The sequence below is a fragment of the Pan paniscus genome, chromosome 9, assembly GCF_029289425.2.
Source record: "Pan paniscus chromosome 9, NHGRI_mPanPan1-v2.0_pri, whole genome shotgun sequence".
Classification (NCBI taxonomy): Eukaryota; Metazoa; Chordata; class Mammalia; order Primates; family Hominidae; genus Pan; species Pan paniscus.
Genome location: NC_073258.2, coordinates 103,268,241 through 103,275,421, shown reverse-complemented (window position 1 = coordinate 103,275,421; position 7,181 = coordinate 103,268,241).

Below are 7,181 nucleotides of genomic sequence, written 5' to 3'. Positions count from 1 at the left end.
GATAGCCTTAGGCCTATTCTAACAGTGTAAACATTTCAGAGCTCAGGGAATCCCTAAAGATGATCTAGTCTAAGCCCTTTACTTCACAAATGAAGAAACTGAAGTTAATTACTCATCAGAGCAAGGCACAAGACAGGTTCCTGGTCCAGTAGATAGTCAGGAGTGGACCCAAGCCTGGAGTTTCAAGTTAATTATCTTATTCTATTTGAATTCTTATTCTGATGCAACACGGAAAACCCCCTGTTAGATCTGCAAGATCTAGCTCCCTGCCAAAGACTATTTATTCTCTCTAAAGAGATGATGAAATTATTTTAGAAAGAGGGCCAAATGTCCTATTTGAGAGGAATAATTTATAGTCATTTTATCTGTTTCTCATGAATTATCAGCTTCTTGGTAGCCTTTTAAAGAAAGGGTTAATAAAATAGTTTACAACTTGTTAAAAGAGCTATAGAAAATTATATTAAGTTCTTATATAAACTCTTTGTATGATACTTAAATTTTTTAGGTCAAACATAAACTGAATCTCAGTAAAAATTATAAGACAGAGGCAATTCAGCTTAAACCATAAGTGGTCCATGTCATACATCTTTTATCTCCTATAGAGAGAAAAATAAACTTAAGACTAATTTTTTAGAACAAGAAAGGATAACCCATTTGCATCCCTATTTATCACTTCCTTTCACTGTGTTCACTTTTTTCAGGAAAAAGTAAACCAAAGCAAGTAGAAAATGTCAAATTTTTAGTGAAGACATTTAAACACTTCAAAAGGGTGAGCAGTTACATTCCTTTTAAAGAATTCTATCTTAATATTGATGAGAGAATAGTTAAAAAAGGATCATAAGGCCTCCTTTGCATGTAATATGTATAACGTATAGTGAGACAATTTGTAAATAATCTAGTGAAAAACTGGTTTTACTAATCTGTTTCCCTAAAATAAATCTGCCTATTTGTAATTGAGAACTTCCTGGAAAATGAACAATAAACACATAAAAGTTTTACTTTTATGTGCATTACAAACTTCGGCTGTCAACAATTTACAGAAATTATTTTGGGAAGAATCTTCCTATATACTCTTCCCTCTGAAAGACTGGTAATTTAAAATAGGAAAATGCACAATCATACAGTGTTAGAATTGCATTAGAGAGTCACATAGAGACCACTCTAGATTTTTTTTTTTTTTTTTGAGATGGAGTCTCACTCTTGTGGCCCAGGCTGGAGTGCAGTGGCGCAATCTCGGCTCACTGCAACCTCTGCCTCCTGGGTTCAAGCAATTCTCCTGCCTCAGCCTCCCGAGTAGCTGGGATTACAGGCATGCGCCACCATGCCCGGCTAATTTTTGTGTTTTTAGTAGGGATAGGGTTTCACCATGTTGGCCAGGCTGGTCTCGAACTCCTGACCTCAGATGATCCACCCGCTTCGGCCTCCCAGTGTGTTAGGATTACAGGCATGAGCCACTGCAGCTGGCCCGCTCTAGATTTTTATCTTGAGAATTGCAGATAACTCTATTGGGTCAGTTTTCTTACACTGTAATCATCCTCACTTTTGATACTTCCATCTACTTCAGTGGTTTTCAAAGTGTGGTCTGGTAGCATAGACAACACCTGAGGACTGGTTAGAAATGCAAATTTTCAAGTCTCACATTAGACCTACTGAATCAGAAACTCTGGCGGAGGGGGCAGCCCCCATATTTTCATAGGTCTGCCAGGAGATTCTGATGCATGTCAAAGTTTGAGGATCAATGCTAGTCCTCTATAGCAATCCACCACATTTTGTTCCTTTATCCTTTCCCAAGTTTTTACCCTTACAGGAACTATATCACCCCATAGAGGTAAGAAAGGAAAAAGCAGCCCCTGACAACTGAAAGTTGGCCTGGCACTCATATTTAGGCCTTGGTGTGGAACATAAACAGTTTCACTGAACATCAACGTCAGACCAGAGCACTCTGTGATCATGACAAAAACAAGAGCACTCCATCACGATGTCTGAACAGAAAAACAAACATGTCCAAACCACAAAAATAACCAAAATATCCCCCATCCTAGCTAATATGAGAGGATCTTGCCTCTGCCAATTAAAGTTTTAGACTCAGTTTATTCCTGCCCCCTTCAATAAGATTTGTTAAAATACCCAGTCATAAAATTGCCTCTACTCCCTTGACAGCAACCAATCCTGGCAAAGCTCCACTTCTCAGTATCACCTAATACAAGCCCAAATCCTAAAATAAGCCTTTCTCACTCGCTTCTACTAAGATGTCCCAGGATGTGCAGTCTGCCTTGCTATAAACGTAACCACCTAATGGGCTTGTTACAGTAGGTAACTAGTCAGACATGAACAGGGCAGCAGAGGACCCCCCACCCCCAACACCACCGGGAATATCAGGCAACCATCAGGTGATGGTCAGGTGGTTGTTAACCGTCTCTCTAAAATGATAATTGGTCACAGCCAGTGCCAGGGGAAAGGCAGTTCCCCAATAGGTAGAAAAAAATCTGAAACTGGTGATCAGCAACTTTCCAATAAGATCTTAGGAACTGAGCAAATGGGTCCAAGCATGTGCACTAAGAGGCAAAATGGTGGAGCTTAACTGCTATAGGACCTTCCTCTAGGAACACTCTACTGGTAAGGGAAGAACGACTTAAGTGAGCATGCGTGCAACTCCAGTAAACACACTGTGTATGCAGCCTCTCCCAAGCACTGGCAGGGCACTGCGCATGTGGAGAGCACGCCCCAAGGTAAGAATCAGGGCAGAAGTAATGCAAGGCCCTGGAAGTATGCCAACATATAAAACCAAGTCAAAAGGTCAAACCCTGCACTTGATCTTGAAACCGCCTTTGCAAAATTATGACTGAGCCAGTGAAAGAGATCTAACTTAACAGACTCCATCTTGCTTCTAACCTCCAAACCGTCCTTGTTCATTCCTGGGCATGGACTGAACTAACTTTGAGAGAAACTTAGTTTATAGTTTATAGTTTAAACAAAGACAGTAACAGCCCTTTCCTAAAGCAGACCTCCTTCTTGCCTGGGGACTAGACTGCCTTTGTAGGACTAATATTAGCCACAAGATTATAAATTATGGTTTAGGAGTCATGCAGCTGGAGGCTACAACATTCTGACCCTCCCTAAACTGCTCCTAAGATCCGTGCTTGAGATGTTTTGCAGACCCTGCACTTGATGGATCAGCTGGCACCACCCAGATCAATAAACTGGCTCATCTGATCTTGTGGTCCCACCCAGGAATGGACTTAGTACAAGAAGATGGCTTCGACTCCCTATTATTTTCCATCTCTGACCAATCAGCACTCCTGGCTCACTGGCTTCCCCCCATCCACCAAATTATCCTTAAAAACTCTGCTCCCCCAGTGCTCCGAGGGACTGATTTGAGTAATAATAAAACTCTGGTCTTGGCCGGGTGCGGTGGCTCATGCCTGTAATCCCAGCACTTTGAGAGGTCGAGGCAGGAAGATCATCTGAGGTCAGGATTTCGAGACCAGCCTGACTAACATGGAGAAACTCCATCTCTACTAAAAATACAAAATTAGACGGGCGTAGTGGCGCGTGCCTGTAATCCCAGCTACTCGGGAGGCTGAGGCAGGAGAATCGCTTGAACCCGGGAGGCGGACGTTGTGGTGAGCCGAGATCACGCCAGTGCACTCCAGCCTGGGCAACAAGAGTGAAACTCTGTCTCAAAAAAAAACAAAAACAAAAAACAAAACTCTGGTCTCCCGCACAGGCAGCTCTGTGTGAATTAGTCTTTCTCTATTGCAATTCCCCTGTCTTGATGGATCAGCTCTGTCTAGGCAGCGGGCAAGGTGAACTCCTTGGGCTGTTACAATCTCTCAAGTCACCTGTTTGGCCCTCTTCCAAGTGTACTTTATTTCCTTTCTTTCCTGCTCTTAAGCTTTTTAATAAACTTTCACTCCTGCTCTAAAACCTTCCTTGGTCTCTCACTCTGCCTTATGCCCCTCCGTGGAATTCTTTCTTCTGAGGAGGCAAGAATTGAGGTTGCTGCAGACCCATATGGATTTGCCGCAGCCAACATACTTTGGTGCCGTGTCACTAGGATACATTCTGCTGCTAACAGGTTCTTCCCACCCACTGCACAGACAAAACCAATTCACTGTGACCATGACATTGCAATAAAGAAAGAGTTTGACATGATGCTGGCCACCACACATGGGAGACAGAGTTATTACTCAAATCAATTGCCATGAAAATTTGAAGGCCAGGGCTTTTCAAGTATAGTTTGGCAGGCCTTGTTGGTGAGGGTTGGTGGGTCCAGGTAGACCCATTGGTCATCAGAAATGCAAAAACCTGAAAAGACATCTCAAAAGGTCATTCTTAAATTCTACAATGATGATGTTATCTGCAGGAGTAATTGGAAAAGTTGCAAATCTGTGACCTCCGGAATAACAGCTGGTAATGTTTGCGTCTATCCCTTAGCCGAAATTCAGGCTCCTCACAGCCTCCTAACCTAGTGGCCTTTCATAAGCTTTACCAAGGTGGTTTAGTTTTGGTCAAAGGCTATTATCATTTAAACTGTAAACTAAATGTCTCCCAAAGTTATCTTGGCCTAAGCCCAGGAATGATTAAGGGCAGTTTGAAGGTTAAAGGCAAGATGAAGATTGGTTAGATCAGATCTCTTTCACTGTCATTTTCTCACTTAAAATTATTGCAAAGTGATTTCACAAACCTAACTTGATCAATAATAGGTGTGCTCCTGTTGGTCTTTGGCTGGAGGGCATTGACAGAGGATTATTGCAGCAGCTCCTGGCCAGTGCTACTTTAGAGCAGTGCCCTTCCATGAACAGCTGGTTCCCAGTCCAAGGCAAGTACAGAAATTGGGAGTTGTCAGAAGAATTGACAGCAATTTGACAAAGTAATTTTATGTCTGTTGGTTGGATCCAAAAATAGAACACTAGGCTTGTGTTTCCCTATGCCAGTTTAAATTTCATTTAGCTAGTAAGTTTTAATTGTATCTTACAGATGACCTGCAGTAGATTAAAAAAGAAAGAAAGAGGCGGGGCGTGGTGGCTCACACCTGAGGACTTTGGGAGGCTGAGGCAGGTGGATCACCTGAGGTCAGGAGTTTGAGACCAGCCTGACCAAAATGCAGAAACCTCGTCTCTACCAAAAATAGCCAGGCATGGTAACACATGCCTGTAATCTCAGCTACTCGGGAGGCTGAGGCAGGAGAATCACTTGAACCTGGGAGGCATAGGTTGCGGTGAGCCAAGATTGTGCCATTACATTCCAGCCTGGGCAACAAGAAAGAAAGAAAGAAAGAGAGAGAGGGAAGGAAAGCAAGCAAGCAAGCAAGCAAGAAACAAAGAAAGAGGGAAGGAAGGAAGGAAGGAGAGAGAAAGAGAGAGAAAGAGGCTCCTCATCAGAAATAGTTTGAAAAGCAATGTCGTAAACCGTGTCCTAACACTATCCTATTCTCTAATGCTTTTCTTTCCAACACTGCTATTACATTAAGATTCTTAAAATTCTGCTTTTAATGTGTAACATTCTTCTCAAGCATCTTTAACATTACAATCTCCTCTGTTTTCTAGTTGAAGATGGAGAAAACTAATATATTTTGAGTACCTACCACATGCTATAAATTGTGCAAATCTAAATATACTCCAATACCCATGACTTTATTTTTTTAAATTGTGTTAAATAAATTTTATCGTGTATGTGTATTTAAGGCATACAACATAATGTTGTGGGATACATATAGATAGTAATATGGTTTCTATAGTGAGGCAAATTAACATATCCATCATCTCATGCAGTTATCCATTTGTGTGTGTGTATGTTCACGAGGAGCTAAAATCTACTCATTTAGCAGAATTCCTAAATAAAGTACAATTTTATTAACTATAGACTTCATGTTGTTCATTAGATATCTAGATTTGCTCATCCTACACATCTGCTACTTTGTAAACTCTAACCTACCTGTCTCCATTTCCTCCCTCCTCCCAATCCCTGCCCTTCCCCTGGTAACCACAACCACCGTTTTTTTTCTCTATATATATTTGACTTTTTTTTTTTTTAAGATTCCACATGTAAGTGAGATTTTCTCTGGTGGAGGGTGTCAATGCCTGAAGGGTTGAAGATCAGGAGCAATGACTGGATTACAGAATGAAGAGGACTTACTGAACAATTCGCTTCCAAAAGAAAAGGGAGAAGAAGAAATCCAAGAAGACATCAGCACTTTCACCTTTTATGTCTTCTAGGTTTGACAGGGGTCTGCTATTCCACCCTCAATTCAGCCGAGTCTGTTAGCAGTGAATCTGAATCTGTTTGGGTCTGCAGCAACCTCAATTGTTGCCTCCCCAGAACAAAGAATTTGACTGAGGGGCATAAGGCATAAGGACAGATCAAGGCAAGTTTTAAAGCAGATGTGAAAGTGTATTTAAAAGTTTTAGAGCAGGAACAAAAGGAAGTAAAGTATACTTGGAAGAGGCCAAGCAGGTGACTTGAGAGATCAAGTGCGTGGTTTGACCCTCAACTTGGGGTCTTATATGTTGGCATTCCGCATGCGCAGTGACCTGCCAGCACTTGAGAGGGGCCGCTTGTGCACTGTGTTTACTGGAGTTGTACGCATGCTCACTTGAGGCATTCTTCCCTTACCAGTCGAGTGTTCCTAGAAGGTCTTACACCAGTTAAACTCTGCCATTTTGCTGCTTGGTGAACATGCGTGAACCCGCCCGCCCAACTCCATCGGGAAGATGCTGATCACCAGTTTCAGGTGTTTCTACCTATTGGGAGACTGCCTTGCCCTGGCGCTGGCTGCAACAAATTGTTATTTTGCAGAGGCAGTTTAACAACCGCCTGACCATCAACCTGATGGTTGCCAGACATTCCTGATGAAGGGGGGCCTCTCCGGCCCTGTTCATGTCTGCCTAGTTACCTACTGTAACAAGCCTTGGCTCCAGGTCATTTGTGCTTCTCAAGGAAGAAAACCAGAGTTTGCTTTGGTAAATGTCTCCATGGTAAAAGCCAACCTCTTTGACCTTTTTGTGTTTCTGCTTTCACTTACTTTTCAGCCTCTGAAAAATTCTAACTTCCTCATCGATTTACTGAAGTCTTCTTCATTAAATGTCATTTTATATTATACCTTCTCCAGTGTTTTTATGCATTTTCACTGTGGGTCAGCCAAGAAACATGACTCACTGACTGGTAGTTCTATTTACTGT